Source organism: Plecotus auritus (genome assembly GCF_963455305.1).
Source record: "Plecotus auritus genome assembly, chromosome: 3".
Lineage (NCBI taxonomy): Eukaryota > Metazoa > Chordata > Mammalia > Chiroptera > Vespertilionidae > Plecotus > Plecotus auritus.
This window is the reverse complement of record NC_137772.1, coordinates 53126961-53151115: the sequence shown is the minus strand read 5'-3', so window position 1 is coordinate 53151115 and position 24155 is coordinate 53126961. Positions and strand designations below refer to the sequence as shown.

Here is a 24155-nt window from a genome sequence, read left to right as displayed (position 1 = left end):
GCAGAAAAGCATCCAGAGTAGGGTGGGTTGGTAGGGGAACCTCGCCTCAATATATTGTAACACTATTTTGGTATGTGCAATAAAAAGCATTTATCTTTACTATGGAGATCTGTTGCCTTCACTCCAAAATTATCTACCTGTCACTGCTTATTGCACCAAGATTTCGTGATGATGCATGCTTACAAACTTCACATGCAATAGTTTGGTGAGACAACTAAAGTGTTGTTTACAAAACTTTTTCTGATGCTAAAACAAAAATTAAAAACAAAATTAAAAAAAGAAAACAAGCAAAACTTGAAGTATTGGTAATTGCTTGCAAACCCAGTACTTTAGGCACCTTGTGTGGATCTCTTATTATATGATCACTAGAGGCCCAGTGCACGAAATTCATGCACCAGGGGTGGTGTGGGGGTCCCTCAGCCCAGCCTGTGCCCTCTCACAGACCGGGATCCCTTGCTCTGTACTGCCCACCTGCTTGCTGCTCCCTACCACTTGGTTAGCTGCTCCTTAGTGATGCCACAGAGGTTCCCGCCACCTCCACTGCACTCGCTAGCCGTGAGCCCGGCTTCTGCTGAGCCACACTCCCCCTGTGGGAGCGCACTGACCACTGAGCATCTGCCCCCTGGTGGTCAGTTCATAGCTACCAGTCATTCCACCGTTCCATTGATTTGCTTATTAGGGTTTTATTATATAGGATAGGATATTGAATGTGAACTGTAAATGAAAAATAAAATTTAAAAAAGAACCAAATAAAATTTTAGATCTGAACATTTTTTAATATACATATTTTTAATTCTCACCTGAGGATATTTTTAAAATTGATTTTTAGAGAGAAACATCCATGTGACAGAGAAATACCAGTAGGCTGCCTCTGTACCTGATGACCCAGTGGGATCTAACCTAAACCTAAGTATGTGTCCTAACCTAGAATCCAACAGGAAATCCTTTGGTGTACAGGTTGAGACTCCAAACAATTGAGCCACCTGGCCAGGGCGGATCTGAAAAAAAATTTTTAAATGTACTCCAGGCCCTGGTTGGTGTGGATCAGTAGTTAGAGTGTCTTCCCACACACCAAAGGGTCATGGGTTTGATTCTAGGTGAGGGCACATACACAGGTTGTGGGTTCCATCCTTGTCGGATTGCTTGGGCCACTGATCAATGTTTCTCTTTCTCTTTCCCTCTCCCTTCCTCTCTCTCTAGAATCAATGAAAAGAACATATCCTTAGAGGAGGACTTAAAAAGAAAAAAAAATGCTGGTTTGGTTCAGTGGATAGTGTTTCTGCAGGTGGACTGAAGGGTACCGGGTTGGATTCTGATCAAGTGCACGTACCTGGGTTGCAGGCTCAATCGGGGGCCCTGGTTGGGGATTCAGCAAGAGGCAACCAATTGATGTTTCTCACATTAGTTTCTGTCTTTCTCCCTCCCTTCCACTCTCTGTAAAAAAAAAAAAAAAAAAAAAAAAAAAAAAAAAAAAAATCAATGCAAAAATGTCCTCAGGTGAGGAATAACCAAAACAAACAAACAAACACCCATCCCCAGTGTGATTATTGAAGGAGCACATGAAGTATTTGTTGAATGAAGGGGAAGGGATGGGACTTTGCTTTCTAACTGTTTTAGCAACTCTGCAAGCCAGAGGGTTTATTTTTATTTTTTTTAATATATTTTATTGATTTTTTTACAGAGAGGAAGGGAGAGGGATACAGAGTTAGAAACATCGATCAGCTGCCTCTTGCACACCCCCCACTGGGGATGTGCCCGCAACCAAGGTACATGTCCTTGACCGGAATTGAACCAGGGCCCCTCATTCCACAGGCCGACACTCTATCCACTGAGCCAAACCGGTTAGAGCCAGAGGGTTTATTTTTTATTTTAATTTTTATTGATTGATTATTTTAGAGAGAGGAAGGGAGTGAGAGAAACACCAGTGTGTTGTTCCACTTAATATGCTCTCTTTGGTTGCTTCTTGTCTGTGCCCGCACCAGGGATCCAACCCACAACCTTGCTGTATCAGGAGGAGGTTCTAACCCACTGTGCTGTGGGCTGCCTGTCAGGGCCCCACAACAAAACCCCTCTGGGTGCCCTGGCCCCTGCTGTGGGTGGGAGCTCCTCTGCCATAGCAAAGGTTTGGGTTCCATTCTGTCAGGGCACCTACTTAGGTTTCGGGTTTGAATCCCTGTCCGGGCTAACTGCTGCTCAGAAAGTGACTGAGGACCGTTGAGGTCCGTGTGCTCTGGTCATTCGGCAGGGAGCTGAGGTTCCATTGCTGACATGGCTGACTCTGATCCCCACTAACCCACTCCTCCATCGAGGGCAACTTCAACTATGGCAGCTGCATGGCCTCCGGGTAGGTCGCCCTCTCTGCAGCTCTCCAGGCCTGGCTGCTGCGCAGTCACCCCGGGAGGCGGATTTCCGGGTTCCCAGGGAGAGTGCCCTCTGCACAAGACTCCCAGAGATAGCGGGGTCCAGAGGGAAAGCGCTTCTCCCCGCCTCCCTTTGGGGCTCCCAGGCTGGAGCGGAGCGCCTGTTCTGCTCAGGGCTAGGAGGGGAGAGCCACCCCAGGGAGTACTCCTAGCTGGGTGTGAGAAACGAAGCTGGAGCCCTTCCTCCAGGAACCCTGTCGTATTCGGGCATGTGAACACATTTTATTTTATTTGACCTCCGAGGCATGCAGCAATGCCCACCCACTCCTGCCAGACGTTACCTGTGAGGGCGTCTGAGCAAGTTAGCATATTCCTCTCTTATTATATAGGATGAGACATATAATAAATTGTGCATTAGATTAAATTTCACCTTATTTTATGTAAGTACTAGAGGCCCGGTGCACAAATTTGTGTGTGTGTGTTGTGGGGGGGGGGGGGGATCAGCTGGCCTGCACTGATGGGGGCCCATCAGGGCTGGGCTGGCAGAGGGAAGTAGATGGGAGAGGTTGGCCAGCCAGCCCTGCCCTTGATTGGGGAGGGTTAGGCCAGCTGGAGGGAGGTGCCATGGGAGGTTGGCCGCCGGCCCCACCCCCTATAGAAGGGCAAATGGGAGCGGGGCTGGCCAGGGGAAGGGGCTGCAGAAGGTTGGGGGCACCAATCAGGGCACCGATCCAGCCAGTTGGCTGCCGCAGTGAACGTCATAGCAACCGGTCATTCCGGTGGTTCCAGTCGTTTCATCGTTCCAGTCGCTTGGCTTTTATATATATAGATGTATAACCCTTAAAACAAAAATAGTGTGGTGAAGGCCTGGGAGAGAAGCAGGTGTGGAGTGGAGGGGATCAGTGGGAAAAAGGAGACATCTGTAATACTTTCTACAATAAAGATACATTTAAAATAATAATAATAATAAATAAATTTCATATTTGAAGTATCTGGAGTTTTGTTTAGTACTAATGGCCATGCTACAAAGGAGACCATTCTATTTTATATAATCTGATGCTCATAGTATCGGATGTCATGAAGACCTTCTCTTTTTAAATTTAATTTCTTGCTCATATTTTGCCTAGTTTTAGATTGTTAAACTTTCATTTAACAAATAAACACATAGTCATTGGCAGGTAGCTGGAGGGAATTTAAAGCACAAGCATAATGATGTAATTTGGAACTTGGTGTGCTTCAGCGTCTGCCTTTCCTTTCTTCTGTCTTTCCTGTCACTCCCAGCTTCATTTTATTTTCATTTTTTATTCGCATTTATTATACTTAATGTCAGGGGACTTGTACATTGCATTGCATAGGTTTCTTTTATCCTGTATTGAATAACTATTTGTATTGTTTTTCATATAAATGACAACAATTGTGGTACTTAGCATATTTTTAAATGTTTATTCTTGTTTGCATATAAATATTGGTTAAAACATCTTTGATGATTATTAGCAACATTAACCTATTAAATATGTATGTGATTCATAAATAATAGGCAAAATACAGTTTGAACTGGAAAGGATCTTCAAAATCACCTAATCCACTGTTTTACAAATTGTTTCACAGTGCCCTAGTGCAAAGGCATTTTAGATGTAAGAGTTCCAATTAAGGTAGCCATTGAGGCAAGACCTTTTGTTATTTCTGTAGCTTAAAAACTGGGTAGTAAGCCCTTTGGTATCTTCTGATTTTCTTGTTTTACTGTTGAGAAACTTGAGGACTCCAGGGCTTCGTAAATCATCAGCTGTTGTCTCATTTATAGCCACTTAGTAGCAGAAATTTTGCCTCAATATGTGGCCACAATAATAATAAAAGAATGAGTATTAATATTCATATGCACAGCAAATTGAATATTGACATATTGTCTAGCTCCCGGTAAGCCAATATGTTTAATATTTTTGAAGAAATAATTTTATTTCAAGCTTAATTTTATGTATACAAATCAAAGTATTTATGTACATAATTGTTGCTAATAAACAAAATATATATTCACTAAAGCAAATACATTTTTCATTTTTACTATTTGAAAACAAATTGAAAATTTCTTGGTGCAGCACTGAAGTGTACATTATTAAGATTTGGTCTCTGAATATATATGCAATGTAAAATATCTGTTTGCACTAAAATAATGTTTATCCTGTGAATGAGAGGTAACATCTAGACATAGTCAGTAGTAAGAATTAGTAAGAATTGTGTAACTATAACTGTGATTTCTCACTTTACCAACTGGATACTCCATTGACTGGACGTCCGTATAACCATATGTCATTTTTTCTTCAAATTTGGAATCATACTTTATTTGAGTACTTGTATGTGTTGTATGTGTGTATGCCATAATTGCTACAAAGAAGCTACCGAGGATATTTTAAAATATTGTATGAAGTTCTCTTAAACATAGTTCAAAAAATATTTGGCTGTCATGACTGGTTATTACAACACAAATCATGTGTTGGCCTATAGCTGCTGAAATCCCCAGCTGCTGAATGTCCTAGAAATTAAATTATATTTTTCTTTTTCTGCACCCTACAGAATTTGAGGCTGCTTCTGAGGTTAAATCACTTTCTTGACCTCAAAGATCTCTCAAGAAGTATTCATAAGAAGCTGTCTCTGGAGCCTTCCACTTTAAGGTAACAAATGATCTGAACTGTGTAGCTAGTGAAAAGTAAAAAAGCAAGAAAAGGTTTAGCTAATAGAATATATATTCACATGAGTTTTTAAAATTTATAATAATTTCTTACCAAAATAAAATAATATTAACAGTCCATAACATTTTATTACCCTGAAAAGATATATGATTGTACTTAAAGTATTAGTCATAGGTTTTAGAGAAAATGTCTCTCTCCTACTTTCATAAAAAAAAAAAGTTTTTCTTTAAACACCCATGAGTTTGAGACTACTCTATCAAATATGCTTGGTATTTAAAATTAAGAATTAAGGGTTCAAATAATTAGGATAAAAATAGTGACAATGATTTTTTAATGTTGATTCTGACTGTATAGAGCACTAAGCTAATAATACTAATATAATAAAACAAATAATAAAACAAATCCCCCACAAAAAAGATCAAAGTGGGTCCTCCCTCTTGAGGGCAACATGGTGATTTGTTAATGAATCATTGGCATTGGGTGGGATTTAAACATCAGTGTGACCAGCACTGGCCTTCCAGTGGTATTTATGAACCTAATCTTTTTATATTAGTTCAGAGTACATCACTGAGGCTTACTGTTTTTTTCCAAAATACTACCAAAATTTTATTTTAATATTTTGCTTAGTGTGCCTAAGTCCTCCAGGCTAGGGACTTGTATTAAATTCCCCATTATGAGGGACAAAAAAAAACTAGCAAAAGGAGAAAAAACCTTCTCAGCATGCCCAACCTTTAGTGACGGTGCTTGTTTTCTAAACATTTTCATGTGGCCACATGGCCCTAAGTTCATTTTAGATCTGTTGTACAGGTAGACGACATTTTGTGCTTGAGGTATCAATGTTTAGTTCTTTAGATATAATAACGCCTATGAATTCGGATTGGTTATGTGGAAAATATAAAAATTATGTTTTGGGAAATCAGTTATCAACATTGTTATTTAATTCATCACCCTTTTGAGGAAACCAAAAATTTCAGCTTGTATGTTATTCATATTTTATACATGAAGTGATCATGGCTTATGGAAACTAAAATAAAACTATGGGACCATACCTGTTTTGCTCTTTATGTAAAGCTAAGAAGGTATTTATTGGAGTTTATTCATTTCTAAAGCATCCCTTTGTTTAACACAGGTTTATTATAATTAAATCTCTTATAATAGAAAAATGCTAACATAGCAAATATCTGAACTGCTTTAATGACCTAAGAAACGATGTTCCTTAACAAAAAATAAATACATTTACATAATGTAGTGTAATGGGATATAAAACTTATTATTAAAACTCTTGAAGCTAAGCTGAGTTACAGTAACTGAATATAAAAGGCCACTTTTTCAACTTTCCTTGCTTTCAGTCATAGCCATATAAACAGGTTCTAGTAAAAGGGATACATGAAGAATTGGAATGGTGTAGGTTCTGGGAAGAGTTCTCGGGAGAGGGTATGCTGTTTCAGTTTTTTTCTCTTTACTGCTGGACTTTCAGATGATTATCCCTACAAGTCTTCATGTGGCCAGAAGGCCCATCTGTTTTTGTGAGGTCTTATAGTGGTAATCACTTCCAGTTCCAGATGTCATTATGACCCAAGCCAATGACATGTGGGAGAGCTTGAAGAAACTTAGGTCTTGGCTGAATTGACCACTGACCTTGTGACATTTTATAAGAGATACAGCCATATTTTTAAACCACCATTTAATGCTTCTGGGGCATTTCAGCAGTTATAGCATTTTCTCCAAATTAAGCTCCCTTTTTAAACTCTCCAATCAGTCTCTGTTTCTGCCTCTCTCTTCCTCTCCCTGCCTCTTTCTCTCTTCTATTTCAGAGTTCTTTAACCTTCATACACAGTCAGGGTGTTCTTTATCCCTTCTACATTTTCTGAACCCTGTCTTCCAAGATTTCGTGGTTAAATGAATCATCTGGAAATTTTTGAAAACAACTCTCAACAATTCTTTTTACCACTTTATATCCCTCAGAGGGTTAATTCATGCCTTGGAAACTAATTTAAAAAGCCAATTTTAGCGAATTTATTATCAGCTGGTGTTATATATAAAAGCTCCTAGATAACATTATAACATTTAAATGGTCCTTCTGTTCATTAAATTTAAAGGTCATATTAAATAGTATGAATGTTTCAGGCAAAGTGGGTCATATTAGTAGCAAAGAGAGTTAAATACCTCTCGAAATTCAACATGGAGGTAGCTGTCTCTTCTGCCATGTGTAAGAATAGGACTGCTAGATGATAGGTAAAAATTAATAACTTTGCAATGTTAAATATCTTGTGAAAATACTTGACTTTTACCTCAGGAACACATGCTCTTACTCTACAAGTTTTAATTCTCATACTCCATGCATACACTGCTGACTGATGCTCAGGGAGAAGTCAAAGAAATCAGGTCCCCATTTGACACCCTAGATGATAGGAGGAATGCTCAGTTTACTGTGACAAAGTAGGCATTTCTAACATAAATAGTTCCTAGCTATGCTTTGGAAGGGATATTTTTCCTTAGATGGCTCTGTAGAAATCTCCATGACAAGCTGTTATATCTTTTACAAATCTGCCAGATACTTTTTATGAACTTCAGATCCTCTTTATGACTATAATAAAGGAGAGTAGCAGCCATGTGTGTATCAAATGGCCCCCAAAGCAAGCATCCTTATACAAAAAATATAATGAGATCTTCAGATACTCTTTCTTTTCAGCTGGCTGGTTGCTGTCTTAAGTCTTCTTTTCAAGCCATACCCTTGTAACTTGAAAAAAAAAAATATTCTGGGTAAAGTATGTCAGATGGTTGTCATTATTGTTAATTATTCTAATAATTGCCAAAATATTATGTCCACTATGAAAGAAGAAATCAGAAATCAATCAGGAAATTGAAATTTACAGTAATCTCAACAGTGCCATTTGTTAGACACCTTCTAATAAGTTTAAATCCCCACACATGGAGAATTCTTGCTACCTTGGTGCACTCTGTACCTACAGTGCTTTATTCATTTGTCTTTACCTTCCAGACTTCTACTTCAAGACTTAGTGTAGATACCACCTTTTCAACTAAAAATGCTCTTGACTTTTGCTTTAGCATACTTTCTTGAGTACATTGAATATTTTTCTGCAGTGCTATTATCCCTATACTAGAGGCCCGTTGCATGAAGATTCGTGCAATAGGCCTTCCTTGCCCTGGCTGCGGGCACTGGTTTTCCTCCGGCACCCAGGACCCAGGCTGCAGAGGAGTCAAGCTTTCAGCCTTCAGGCTTGACTCCGGCCGCAGCAGAGCCTTCAGTCTTCAGTCTTTGCTCCGTGCCTGCATATGCAAATTAACCTCCCATCTTTGTTGGGTTAATTTGCATATTCACTCCTGATTGGCTGGTGGGTGTTTTGGAGGTACAGTCAATTTGCATCTTTCTCTTTTATTAGTGTAGATGATTAGTCCTTCCATATTACCAAATACTTAAATAGTGACTTCCCCTGGGTTTCATCATAACTACCTAAAATATTAAGGTTGTTTTTTTTTGTTTTTGTTTTTTTACTTTCCTGCCTTTTCCCTGCCTGCTGTTTTTATTTAGAACAGTGGTTCTCAACCTTTCTAATGCTGTGACCTTTTAATACAGTTCCTCATGTTGTGGTGACGCCCAACCATAAAAATATTTTCGTTGCTACTTCATAACTGTAATTTTGCTACTGTTATGAATCGTAATGTAAATATCTGTGTTTTCCGATGGTCTTAGGCGACCCTGTTAGCGTTTCTCAACCTGTGGGTCACGACCCACAGGTTGAGAATCGCTGCTGTAGAGCCTAAGACCATCAGAAAACACAGATATTTACATTACAATTCATTAACAGTAGCAAAATTACAGTTATGAAGTAGCAACGAAAATAATTTTATGGTTGGGGGTCACCACAACATGAGGAACTGTATTAAAGGGTCGTGGCATTAGAAAGGTTGAGAAGGTGTCTCCATTCTATGTACTTTCCTCTATCTCAATTGTCATGCAGGTCTCATCTCCTCCATAAAACCATTCCTCAATGTCCGAGAGTTTTCTGATCCTTCATTTCTTGAAGCCACTACAGTTATTACTGGTTATACCACTCATCTGGCTCATTGCATGCACTGCATGTTATTGTTGTTAAGTGTTGTTAATTGCATGTTTTGCATCTTCAAGTAGTTTGAAAATTTAAAGCACTGGCAAACACTGGCTCTCAATAAGAAACCTTAAAGCCCTGGCTGCACAGTTGATCTGTGGATGTTCTTCGGATCTATAAATCTTTTAAAATTATACATAAGAAAATGTGTATATGTATATTTAAATATACACCCTTTATCCCCAAAGGAACAGTGTCTAAAAATCTTTATCAATCTAACATAGGTATCCATGTCTTAAATTCATCCATCTAAAAGATTAAGCATAATGATTTGCCGTCTTTCTTCCTCCATCAGGCTTACAAATGGAATGCACTTACTAAGTATCTGTGATTGATTCCCCATTTTCCAGAGCCTCAGCTTGGACTCCTGAGGAACACTAACTAAGAGTGGAGAAAAAAAACAGAGATAGGCCAAGGCTAACAAAAAATGCAATAGAGGCAGGAGTTAGCACAAATCCATATTGGACTTGTCTCCTATTGGGTGAATTAACCATATTATATTATTAAGGATATTTTTAAACATTTATTTTAACACAAAATATGAGGATATATATATATATATATGCTTAAAACACATATGTATAATTTAAGGACCAATTATAAAGAAAAACCCCATGTAAATGTCATGAAGACCAAGTTATAAAAAATTGCCTGTGCCAGGAAGTCCCTTAGAAGAGCATATACATAGAAATCTTCTTCTTTTCTCCTAGAGTTAATATTTATTCTAAATCTAGATACATTAAAGTCAAAATAAATGAAAATTGAAATATGCCATGATCATGGATAGGGAGATTCCTATTGGGATGTAACTTTTCATTGCTATCTTATGTTTCTGTATATTTTTCATGTGAAGTCACACATTGACTCTGCAATATCCTTTCTGGGATGTTGGTATCATAAGCAGCCTTAGAAGACAGAGATGGAGTATCTCCCTCCTGAGCAGAGGGAAGGTTTTTTTACTGTCCCGTGTAATAAAGATATTATCTCCCTCCTGGACAAAGGCTAGTTGGGCTTATTGTTCACTAAGACAAATGTGTTTCACACCAGCATTTGTGAAACTGTGGTAGGCTACCTTGATATTTAACTGTAAAATAAAATTTCAGACCCTTCATGGTTCTTAACAATTTTATCTCATAAAAATATTAATTTCCCATTAATTAACATGTAGACTCAATGTAATCCCAATCATATCATAAAGTATTTTTGTTAAACTTGAAACACTTATTCATATATAGCATAAATAATATACCCATCTAATTTACATATGTATTTTAAAAGACTAGAATAGGTAAGGTATTTCTGAAGAAAAAAGTTGAAGGTTTTTATCTACAAATTATCATAATTCTTCATACAGTTTAAGGGATAAATACAATGTGTAATTAATTGTTGCAGGCAATTGAAAAAAAGACATTAGAACACAAAAAATAACCCTTGCTAGATTCATACTTGTATGGACACTTGATATGTGAAAAATATGGTATTATAAATGAGGAAAAGATAGATGTTTTAATAAATGGGGATAGTACAACTTCATATCAACATAAAGATGAAATTGATGTCCTACACTATAATATCCAAAAATTAATTCCAGGTTTATTAAAGACATAACTGTGAATAGAAAAAAATATGTTTTTAAGAAGTTAACATAACTAATATTATCATGAACTTATTTGGAGTTGGGCAGGATTTTTTAAACAACATACAAATCATAAACCATTATAAGGAAAGTAAAACATCCAATAATAATAAAAAATCATAAACCATAAAAGAAAATATTTATAAATATAACTATTAAAAATAAAGGTTTTGTTCATCAAAAGACATTATTGAGACATTAAAAACAACCCACCAAATAGAAGGCATTTGAACATTTAAAACTTAATATGTGTATGTGTATATATATATGGTTGTTTCAACCTTTCCATATATACATATATGTGTACATATATATTTAACCTCCCCATATATACATATGTGATATATGTGTGTATAACTATACAAAGGATGCAATTCAAATTAATAAGGGTAGAAAAAGGAAAATTAGAAAAAGCCTTCAACAGATACTTTTTAAAAGGACCTGGTCAATGGCCAACAAATATATCAAACAAGATTCAAGGCTGATATAAAAAATCTGACTAAAACAAATGTTGTGAGTTATACCATGTAGAGCAACAGAACCCTCCCAGTTGACTGAAGAGAGTAAAAACTGGCACAGTGACTTTGGAAAACAGTATAGCAGTTTTGACAAGACAATATGGTATGATGCACAATACCAATTCAAGATAGGTACACTGAATAAACTCTAGCTGTCTTGCAAATATGCACCAAGGTGTCAAAACAGTTTATAACAACATCTACACTAATAAAAGAGAAAGATGCAAATTGACTGTACCTTCATGACATCCACCAGCCAATCAGGAGTGGGTATGCAAATTAACCCAACAAAGATGGCTGGTTAATTTGCATAAGCAGGCACCAAGTGGCCGGGGTGGGGCGGGACACTTGCATCATCACCATGGTGACGATGTAGGTGTTCCGCATCACCCCAGCCACTCAGGGCCTCTGGGCAGCATGGGAAGGTGGGGCTGGAGCAGAAAGGCGGTGCCGGCAGCCAGAGAAAGGAAGGCCCATTCTTGCATGAATCTTCGTGCAGCGGGCTTCTAGTTGTTTATAAAAGCCCTGAACTGAAAATAACTCAAATTTCCATCAACAGTAGTACGGAAATATAAATTGGTATATATAAGGTAATACTTTAAACCAATAAATATCAATGAAATGTAGCTACACAAAATATGAATTTATCTCACAAATATACTATGTTTGAAAGAAAGAAGCAATGCAGAATACTTAACACACAAGTTCATGTATATAAAGTAAAAATAAGCCACAAGTAAATTATATTTGCCATATGTGCATACATGTTATACATATGCAAACATATATATAACATTATATATATATATATATATATATATATATATATATATATATATATATATATAAAACATTTGAGACACTGGCCAAACTGTAGACTAGAAATACCATTGCCCAATGTTATATTCATTGTTGGGCATCTGTTTCATTCCAGATCCTAAAGAAAAGTGTCATGTCACAATTGATATGATGTTTGTTATTGGCTTTGGATATAATTATTTCAGATTATAGAAGTTCACTTTTATTTCTAACTTTTTAGGAGTGTTTTTAATCATGAATATATATTGCAGTTAATCAAAAGCTTTTCTTCATTCGATGTGACAGAAGTGATATTTTTCTCCAGTTGTATCTGAGATGTAGTATAATAATTGATCCTGTAATTTAAAAATCAATCTATTATTACTGGAATTAAACCAACTATGCTATGAAGTATTTTCTTTCAGTTTGCTAACATTTTACTTAAGACATCCATTTATGTTTATCAATTAGAGTTGCCTATAATTTGCTGTCTTATACTGTCATGCCATTTATTGGAATAATAATTAAATAAGACTAATAAAATGATTAGTGATGTATTCTCTAATTTTCTATAGTCTTCAAAAGTTTGTATGATAGGTATTATGCTTTTCCTTTAGTATTTTTAAAGTTTTCAGGGAAAATTTTGTGAGCCCAGAATTTTCTTTGTGGTAAAGATTTGTAATGTTTCTGTTCTTTATTAAAATAAATGTTACATTCAAATTATTTATTAACTGTTTTATCCTATCTAATAAAGAGGGAATATGCCAATTGACCCTCACACTGTCACAAAATTGGCAGTGCCCACAGCCAATAAGGAGGGAATATGCTAATGGACTGCCCCGCCCTCAAAGATGGTGGCACCCACAGCCACAAGATGGCGGCGCCCAGTCCCCCTCAGCCCTGCCAGGGCAGCAGGTGCACAGCAAAGCCAGGCCCGCCTCCAGGTGGGCCCGGCCACTCCACACACCTGCCTCTGGAATCCCCCAGTCCCTTAAGCCCCCCAGCTGCACAGGGCCAGCCCAAAGCACAGGCAAGCCTCGGATTGTGGCTGCCTAGCTGCCCAGAGCTGGCCCAGGGAGCAGGCAAGCCTCAGATGTCAGCTGCCCAGCCGCCCAGGGCCAACCGAGGCTCAGGTAACCAGGGCTGGCCGAGGCTTCCGCTGCCAGCAGTGGCAGCAGCAGAAGTGTGATGGGGGAGTTGCCTTCCCCTAATTGCCGGGTCGCCTCCCACCCCTGAGAGCTCCTGGACTGTGAGAGGGAGCAGGCCAGGCTGAGGGACCCCCCCTTCAGTGCATGAATTTTCATGCACCGGACCTCTAGTAATTGAATAAATATAAATTAATTTTAGTATAAGATTTTACAGGTTTTCTATTTTACCTTTATTCTTCTCTATTTAAAGTTAAATTTTATTTCATTAATAAAAATAGTTGATAATATAGTTATGTTTTACTTTTTTAGTCTTGTTTTTATTTTTGATATATATCCCATTCTTGGCCCTAATGTTGTATATATAAAATAAAGTTCTGATCAACTTTCTTACAAATTTATCAAATTTTTATCATTTAAAATAGTAATGTATTTAAAATGTTTGTTTATGTATGTTCAATTTTATTTTTGTTATTTTCTGCTGTGTTACACATTAGTTTATTTTTACTATTTTGGAAAATTTTCAGACTCTTAACGTACATTTTATTTTTAACACAATTTTGTCTTCCTAACTTACAACATATACATTACATATGACAACATTTCGTTTTTTATTGAATTTAGACAGAGAGAGGAAGAGGGAAGAAGGGGAGAGAGAGTGAGAGAGAGAGAGAGAGGCATCAATTTGTTCCACTTATTTACGCATTCCTTGGTTGGTTGATTCTTGTATGTGCCTTGACTGGGGATCAAACCCACAACCTTGGCATGTTGGGATGACATTATAACCAACTAAGCTAGCCAGCCAGGGCTCCACTTGGACTCTTTTGCTATTTATTTATTTATTTAATTTTAAAGATTTTGAGGGAAACCAAGATGGCGGCATAGGTAAGCACCTAAACTGCTGCCTCGCACAACAATTTCAAAACTACAACTAAAAGACAGAATGGACACCATCCAGAACCACAGGAAAGCTGGCTGAGTGAAAATTCTACAACTAGAAGGAAAGAGAAAAGCTCACAGAGAATTGGAGGTACGGCAAAGGGGCTTTGTGCGCGCAGAGAGGAAGGGCGGCTGAGAGCCTGGCTGACTTTCTCTGGCGGAAGGGGGAAGGAAGCCTCCGACCGCACTGAACCCCAGTTCTGACTGCACTGAACCCCAGTTCCAGGCGAGCCCCTGGGGACACACGCTCTTGTGGGGGGAGTCTGGACTCTCGGGCGGAGACTCGAGCTGGGGAAGGCGGAGGACTGAAAGCGCACATGCGCGCAAGGGCAAGGCTGACAGGAAGCCAAGACTGAGACTCCACCCCATCCAAGCTGAGCACAGAGGCTATTGCAATTTGGCAAGTCTAATCCTATAAGGCTGTCTCCAGCACCGAACTTCTCCCAGCATAGACACAGCTGATCCTTACAGCCAACTGGCCCGGAGGTCAATTCTTCCCAGTGATACCAACAACAATAAAGACTTAATTACAACAAGGCTGTACACACAGTCCACAAAGGGGTGCACCAAGAGTGTCCACCTCAGGTTAACTGGGAAGCAGACCCACTGGGCCATATTGGAAACCTAGCACAAATATCTACCTTACCAACTCAGGGAATCAGTGAAAATGCGGGGTCAAAGAATCAGATCACAAACGAAAGAAATGGAGGAAAACAAACGACTGGATATAGAATTCAAAACCACGGTGATAAGACTTTTTAAGAATATCCTAGAAAAGGCCGATAAATATAACGAGACCCTCGAAGATATGAAAAAGGACCAACTAGAAATTAAACATACACTGACTGAAATAAAAAATATTATACAGAGACCCAGAAACAGAATAGAGGAACACAAGAATCAAGTCAAAGAATTGAAATACAAAGAAGCAAAAAACACTCAACCGAAAAAGCAAAAAGCAAAAAAAAAAAATCCAAAAAGTTGAAGATAATGTAAGAAGACTCTGGACAACTTCAAGCGTATCAACATCAGAATTATGGGGGTGCCAGAAGAAGACAGAGAGCAAGATACTGAAAACCTATTTGAAGAAATAATGACCGAAAACTTCCCCCACCTGGTGAAAGAAATAGACTTACAAGTCCAGGAAGCCCACAGAACCCCAAACAAAAGGAATCCAAAGAGGACCACACCAAGACACATCATAATTAAAATGCCAAGAGCAAAAGACAAAGAGAGAATATTAAAAGCAGCAAGAGAAAAACAGTTAATTACCTACAAGGGAGCACCCATACGACTGTCAGCTGACTTCTCAACAGAAACTATGCAGGCCAGACGGGAGTGGCAAGAAATTTTCAATGTGATGAATAGCAAGAACCTACAACCAAGATTACTCTACCCAGCAAAGCTATCATTCAGAATTGAAGGGCAGATAAAGAGCTTCACAGATAAGAAAAAGCTGAAGGAGTTCATCACCACCAAACCAGTATTATATGAAATGCTGAAAGGTATTCTTAAAGAAGAGGAAGAAGAAAAAAGTAAAGAGAAAAATTATGAACAACAAATACATATCTATCAACAAGCGAACCTAAAAATCAAGTGAATTAAAAACCTGAGGAACAGAATAATCTGGTGAATATAATAGAATCAGGGGCATAGAAAGGGAGTGGACTGATAATTCTCAGGGGGAAAGGGGTATGGGGGGTTCATGAAGAGAATGGACAAAAATCATACACCTATGGATGAGGACAGTGGGGGGGAGGTAAGGGCAGAAGGTGGGGTGGGAAATGGGTGGAGGGGAGCTATGGGGGGAAAAAGGAGAAATAATTGTAATAATCTCAATAAAGATTTATTTAAAAAAAAAGATTTTTTAATATGGATTTTCTTTACAGAGAGAGGAAGGAAGGGGAAAGGAGAGAGAGAAACATTGATATGAGAGGGAACATCCATTCGCTGCCTCCCACACGCCACCTACAGGGGATGGAGCCAGCAACCCAGGCATGTACTTGGTTGGGAATCAAACCACAACCTTTCAGTGTCCACGACTATGCTCAACCAACTGAGCCACACTGGCCAGGGATCTTTTGCTATTTAGTCTTCTCTAGGTATCTGTAAGTATTATTTTTGGTTTATTACAATTACTGTATATCATTTTATTCTATAACAGATTGTCAAAATTTGCATTTATGAACATCAAATGATTCATATTTGCAAATTTGGTGTATTGCTGTTGATATTGCTTACTGTAAAGTCTCATTTGTCCATTAATAATACAGCTATAGTACCTTATACTTTTATATTGTATGCGTATATAATAGCTATGTCTTTTGTAATCATGAAATAATTGTGTTATATTTTTAATTGACTGACAACAGTTATCTCTTAGCTGGAAACTTTAATGCCTTCTGTTTTAATACATTTATTGTTATGTTTAAGTCAAACCTACCAACTCTTTGTACTCTTTATTTGTCCTCTGTACACTGTTTCTTTTTTTAAAATATATTTTTATTGATTTCAGAGAAGAAGGGAGAGGGAGAGAGAGATAGAAACATCAATGATGAGAGAGAATCATTGATGGCTGCCTTCTGCACACCCACACAGGGTATTCAGTCCACAGCCTGGATATGTGCCCTGACCTGACCGAGAATCAAACTGTGACCTCCTGGTTTATAGGTTGACATCCAACTACTGAGCCATACCAGCCGGGCTATATACTGTTTCTCTTCCTATACCTTTTATATAACTTTTATCATTTTATTTTTTATCAAAATATTTTTCTATAAACTTGAAATGTTATCTAAGAAATTATAATATTAATATTTAACCTAGAAAGTCTAGTTTTAATGTATTTATTAATCTCCTGGGCCAAAAAAATAAAAGACTTCTGATAACTTTAGCAGAACATAATGCCTAACTCAAATGAACATATTTTATAGTTATTTTAAATTATAGTTTTATCTGGTTTATTATAAGGATACATTATTTTCTTATATCTACATTTTTATAGTAAGTAATATTCTCTCCCCCTCCCTTTTTTCTCTTTCTCTCTTTTCTTTCATTATTTCTTTCTAGTATATTTTCCTAAATCTCTGACTTTTTTGTGGAAATACTTTCCTTCTAACAGATACCTTTTTCATATATTTGCCTTAGTTGAGGTCTGCTTCTGTCAAATTTTTCCCGGTTTTTAAAAAATTGAATGTTTCTTTAAGTAATCATAAAATTCATAATTTTTTTACTGTTAATAGAATTAAAGTTTGTTATTTATTTTCTTGCAGCATATTTATCATTTATCTACATTCTGATTTTTATTGCTTCTGAAAAGTTAGTTATCACTTCCTTTATATTGTTATTCCTCCTTTTAATTGTATATGTGTTTCCTCTGAATATATCTGGATCTTTTAGTTGTCTATTTCTTCATTTTGCTCTTACCTGTGTTGGTGTAGATTTTTAAATTTATCGTTCTTTGGATTTCTTCAATTACCTGAATCTTCTGACTAGTATCTTTAATTAATTTTGCAAAACTTTTTGTCAATAACTCTTGTGATATCACTGTTTCCCCATTTGTCTTTCTTCTCCTAACTGTAGTTAAACTTGTGCAATTCCTACTTGTTCTCTCTTTGCTCTGTTATTTATTTATTTTTAAGGACTTGAACTATGAGACAGAGGACTTTTCTTGGTCTTTACAAACTCTGAATAGGCCTGATACTTTAAACCTAAGACCTTAATTATTTCTTATGGGTTAGGAATTACCAGAGTGCAGGACTGAGACAGTGTCTCCAGAAAACTCAAACCTAATGATGCATTGTTTGGGGAATGTTGACACAAATTGTGAGAGTAAATACACCACAACTGGTTTTGCAGGTGCAGTCCAGGTGGGCCTTGGCAGATGATATTCAACTGTATGAGTTGTAGCTCTTAGTATCTGAGTTGCAGCTGATATTGTAGTTTCAACTAAAGTAGTAAATTACCAGGAGGCATCATTAACTTGCAATTAAGATTCACTTCCAAACAGGTGGCTATTCATCTAAAGGTTTTAAAAAAAATTCAGCAAGAGTCCACATGTTTTAAAGTGTGCACTGACACTTAACGATTGTGCACAATTCTTGAGCCACTGGTAATAAATTTATGGGAACAGCTAAGTAGACATAAAATCATCCATCTACCTTCCGCTCATCTTTGGAACATGCTAGCATTCCAAACGTGGAAAGCAAAATGTAGACTCTGTCCCCAAGAAGTTAAAACATAGGTCCTTACTTATTAAGTGTGGGCTACACTCCATTCAAAGAGGGAGGCATGAAAAAGAAGGAAGAAAAGAGAAGCTTTAACGTTAAGAAACCTGACAAATACTATCTCAGCCTAGTGATCAAAGTTAACATCAACAATGACAAGTCATGTTTTGTAGTATGTATTCTTCATATGATGTTGAAGAGAATGTCACTTCTTCTCTGTGACCTTCCTTCCCAGTTTACTCATGAAATAAATATGAACTAAACCCAAAGTCAGGGACATACTACAAAATGCCTAACCAGTACTCCTCAGAACTGGCAGGTCATCAAAAACTAGACTTTGAGTAACTGTCACAGCCAAAAGGAGCCTAAAGAGACATGACAGCTCAACATAATTTGATATCCTGGACAGGAAAAGAACATAAGTACCAATTTAAGGAAACCCGAATAAGGACTTTAGTTAATAACATATCAAGTTTGGTTCATTAACTGTGACAAAAGTATTATACTAATGTAGGATGTTAATAACACAGGGAACAAGGTGTGTGATATATGGGAACTCTGTACTATCTTCACAATTTTTCTGTAAGCCTAAAACTATTCTAAAATAAAAAGATATTTTAAAAAGCATAGTTATAGGTAACACTAACATGGAGCTTCTGATTCGGTAGACACATTTGAGCCTGAGATTCTGCATTTTTGACAAGCTTCTGGTGCTGTGCTTGCTGCTGGTTCTGCTCACCTAGGCCTCATGCAGTTGTTCTCAGCACGGTCTCCAGGCCAGCAGGGTCAGCATCACCTAGACTTTGTTACAAATGCAAATTCTCCCTCCACAAATGCAAATTCTCCCTCCACAGGCCTACTGAATCAGAAAGTCCAGATTGGGCTCCAGCAATCTGTTTTAGAGCAAGCCCTCCTGGGACACTCACCTCTGGAGACCAGGCTTTTCTTCTTGACTCTCAGCCATGATACAGGACTCCACACCCACCACCAGAGGCAACAACCTCCCATAGACTTCTTCACCAGCAGCACCAGTGTGCTGTTCCTGGTTAATGGCATTTTTCTTATTTTCTAACAGCTTCCCCTTTGGCTGTTATTTTGTCAGCTTTTGACAAAATGTCTTTAAAATAGACTCCTTTTTCCATATTATTCACATACAACATAATATTAGTTTCAGGTGTGCAACATGGTGATTCAACACTTATGAAGTGATCAACACGCTGAGTCTAGTAACCATCTTAATCCTCTTTCCCTTTTCTGCTCATGACCCTTTCTCCCACCTCTTTGGCAGCCATCAGTTTGTTCTCTGTATCTATGAGTTTGATTCTGTTTTGCGTTGTTTGTCTGTTTTTAGATTCCTCATATAAATGAAATCATAAGGTATTTGTCTTTCTCTGTCCAATTTATTTCACTTAGGTCCACTCATGTTGTTGCTACTATGTTGATTTTACGCCCAAAAAAACTTGCTAAAGAATATTTTCCATATTTTCTATTAGATTTTGGTTCACCAGTAGAAAATAATAGACTATGCAAATAATGTGAGTTTATATGTCTTTCCAATCTCTCTATAGTCTTTCTTCATTCTTCTTCTTTTATTTTTCCTCATTCCTATTTTTCTGACTAGTGCCCCAGTATGCATTAAATAGAGTCACTTATGGTAGGCATCTTTTGGCCATTCCTAATTTTAAAGGAAATGTCTTTACTGCAGTGTAAATATAAGTAACTTTTATCACCTTAAGGATGTTTCTTTCTACTCCTAGTTGTTTGTTTGTTTTTAATTATCACTGAGTATTGACATTGATCAAATATCAGCAGTCTAATAGAAAGAATAGAGAAAATGATAAGATGCAATATGGAAAGATATGATGGCCATGTGGATGATCATAGAAGACTACCCTTCAGGGGAAGCAACTGATGATTAGATTAGATGTATAGCATTCTCTTCTTTATGTTTCTTAAATTCTTTTCTACTTCCTATATATTTTCTCTTTTTGTGTTGCATTCCAGATGATTTGTTGATATCTATATTCCACTTAACAAATTTTCTAGCTTTGATTAATCTGCTGCTTACTTATTCATTGACTTAAAATTTCCATGATCTTTTATATCACTTCTAGAAGACCAACTTTCCCTTTTTTGTATTTGCTTCATCATCTTGATTTCTATTACTTGCTCACAATGTCAATCCTTATATTTTTTATAAGTATACATTTTTTATTTTACTTATTTTATAGTTCTAATATCTGAAGACCTTGGAATTAAATTTTGTGGATTCTACCCCTAATCTGTGGGAATTTTAGAGGCCTGTGTCAAGACCATGTTCATCTAGAGTTTGCCTTTGTTACTGCTAAGCTCTAACAATCTATAATAGTTTAACATTAATTTATTTGATTGGGGTTTAACGAATACAGAAGTAGTTAAAATTTGGTGAATGGAGGACAGTGATGTCCACATTTCTCTAATGAGTTGAGTTGATCCTTCAAGGTCATAAGACCCGGGGATTAAGTGGGCCTTCTCTTTCTTCTCCATCTCTTTTCTCTCTCATCAGAAAAGCTGTATCTAGTATTCAAAGTCAAAATTTCCTTAGCTGGTTTATTCAAAGTCTTAAGCTGGGGAATTGGTTAGAAAGACAGGAATTCTCATTTAGTTCTTACACTAAGCTGCCTTCTGTTTATAATCATCCTCCAGTTGTAGAGTACACATGCCATAGATCAGCTGACCTTGTTTTCTAGGATCTTAATTAGACAGAATTAGAAAAAGCCAAAGGAGTAAGGTGTTAATGGACACTTCTGGAACTCTTTCAAAAGCTGTGAACTCTGTAGCCAGAAATAAGCACACAGGGACAAAAGCCTGCACTTTAGGTCCTTGGAACACATCCATCTGATCAAGGTTACCATCTTGTTAAGGTATTTCTGCTATTAGGAGCAAAGCCAAATGAACTCTGTCCCTTTATGACAGTTTGCACATACTCAAGGCCAGGATCAGATTGAAGGTTTGGCTGGGCTAAAGGTTTAGTGGCTCCATCACATGCTTCTTAGTATGTCATCCCCAGACATTCCGAGGATGAAATCTCTGGAGGGTAGGGTTTTTTTGTCTGTTTGTTCATTTCTCTATGCCCAATACCCAGGTCAGTTTCAATACTTGTTGAATAAATAAATGCCTCCAGATCCTCAGATTTTATTCATATTTTTTAAAGAGCAAAAGAAATCATAAATATTTGGCCCCCTTTCACATATCAATAATGAAAATGATGGATAAACATAAAGATTTCTTCAGAATCATAGAAACCAAGTCTCTTCTGACTATAGGTATCCAAAACAAATAGGATCTTTATCAATATTCATATAAAAGTTTCTTTTGTAGAGAACAAATCTATGGTTTTAGCCTTGGGGTGAATAACAATGATGGAAATCTCTCTGAAAGGCTAGTAGTAAAGATGCATGAAATACATCACAGCTATTTTATATTTTTTAAATTATCTTTGTCTCTCTGTATATATTGTCTGCAGTTAGTCTTGTGGTTGCCAGAAAAAGGGGATTGGGAGGAGTGAGGAGGCCTAATATATGGTGATAGAGGATGATTTAACTTTGGGTGGTGAGCATAGAGTGCAATATACAGATCTTGTAACATAGAAATGTACACTTGAAACCTATATGATCCTATTAACCAATGTCACCCCAATAAATAAATAAATAAATAAATAAATAAATAAATAAATGGAATAAAAATATATGAATCTTTAGGTAAATGTTATATCTGGGAAACTGATGCTAGAATATCTTGAGCTCCAAGTCATTCTCCCTGTTAACTCTTAATCATTGGCTGCTGTCATTAGCAGTTATAGGTTTCCTCTGCTTTTTGCAAGTTTGCTTTACACTACTTCACTTTTACAAAAGACCTATATTAGTAGTTGTTTTCACTACCCAAAGTAAATCAGAAGGAGATTATCCCTTATGCAAAAAAAAAAAGGAAAAGTGAAAAGAGCGTTCAGCATTCATTTTTCAGGGAGCCATTATAGAGACAGTGTGCACCCCAAGCAGTGAGAGTGGCCCCACCAAGCTCCTTCCCTGGGAACTATATCCAGCATCTCAGCATCCAGCACTACAGCTTTGAACTGTGTCTGTGAGCATCTGTGCTTTATCTTAACTGCATCCATTAGCAAGATGTGGCTTAAAGTAATTGCTTTTTCTGTTTTTTATGCCATTTTGGCTTATGCAAGATTTCACAGGAACTCTCTACTTTGGATAGTGTTTGTGGGGAGGAGGTGTTGGGGGGAGAGTTTTTTGAGACTGCCATAGACAACTACACTGGTTAAGTGGTTTAATTTCCAGTAGGACCTATTGAAGCCCAAAAGTCTTGCTCCTTGACTGGGGTTTTCACTGTGTATAATAACTGGGTCCTTTAAACAACTTGGACACTTTGTATTGTTCTCTTTTTTTTTTTTCCAGTTATTGACTCTGAGAGAGATGGGCCCGATAATTTTCTACCTTTCCTACTTAGGAGCTTTGATTTCGGTAACTACATGGGATATTCAGGGAACAATGTCAGTTTCTCTGTGGACTCTCAGCATGAAAACATCAACTTTCTGTCCAAACATTCATCAAAGTCTTTGGCCAACTGATTATACCCTTTGTGTTCAGGGCTTTTATGTACTTGTTCATTTTTCTATGGGCTTACTAGATTGCAATTTACTTTGAGTGGGAGAGTAGTCAATAGTCTTTTAATTTGTAAATGAAAAGACCACAGTAAACTCACTTTGGTAGATTTCCCTGAATTTCTTAATTTTTCCAAGTTTTGTTCTTTGAATAGAGAAAGCCAACACTTGTCTCAATAAATTTTCTTTTTATATATATATATATTTTTATTAATTTTTTACAGAGAGGAAGAGAGAGGAGAGGGATAGAGAGCTAGAAACATCCATGAGAGAGAAACATCGATCAGCTGCCTCCTGCACACCCACTACTGGGGATGTGCCCGCAACGAAGGTACGTGCCCTTGACCGGAATCGAACCTGGGACCTTTCAGTCCGCAGGCCGACGCTCTATCCACTGAGCCAAACCGGTTTCGGCATCAATAAATTTTCATTTACTATCATGTATAACTACTATGATTTTTTTTAATATTTCCATTTGAATGGCTCCTTCTCATCATTCAGGCTTTACTTTAAATAGCACTTTTTCTGTCTACCTTTCCATGTTAATTCTCTCCATAAATAAAAACCTGTATTACTTTGTTGGTGACCTAACCATTACCTAAAATTATTTTTAACTGTTGCAAATAATTTCTTTTCTCCTTTCACCACTATAAAAAACCATGAACATACTTACCTTGTCTGGCTTGTTCATCCTTTCATCCTTAGAAGAGCTATTTAAAGTGTACAGTCAGCATCAAAATCATTATTGAATGAATAAGTGAGTGACTGAGTTTAAATTCACAGATTTGTTTCAGAAAGAGGTACAAACTTAGGGTGACCATAAGTCTCTGTTTATCTAGGACAGTCTTAGTTTACACTGCTGCCCAAGGTTGAGTTATTTCATTATTATGAATAGCATCTCCTTTTATTTTCTGATTATCTGCATTAGACTAACTTGTATACTGGCAAGGTTGAATGTGAGGCACTCTCTGTTTATTCTCTTCCCCTCAGGATCACATTGGGTTCTGCTAAGGGTCTAGTTGACTGGGAACAAGAGAGGGAAATGACTTCTACTACTTGCGTAGTAAA

General features: G+C 37.2%; 1 pseudogene across 1 annotated transcript in view; it reads right to left on the bottom strand.

Annotated features, from left to right (window-relative positions):
- The window catches only part of LOC308244039 (large ribosomal subunit protein uL1-like), a 40211-nt pseudogene extending 16433 nt beyond the window's left edge, over positions 1-23778 (bottom strand). The window contains exons 1-3 of the transcript in view: positions 23761-23778; positions 19363-19523; positions 18371-18428 (exon numbers count right to left, since the gene is read on the bottom strand). The product of the transcript in view is annotated as a large ribosomal subunit protein uL1-like (transcript). The remainder of the gene's footprint in view (positions 1-18370; positions 18429-19362; positions 19524-23760) is intronic.
- Positions 23779-24155: the final 377 nt, after the last annotated feature.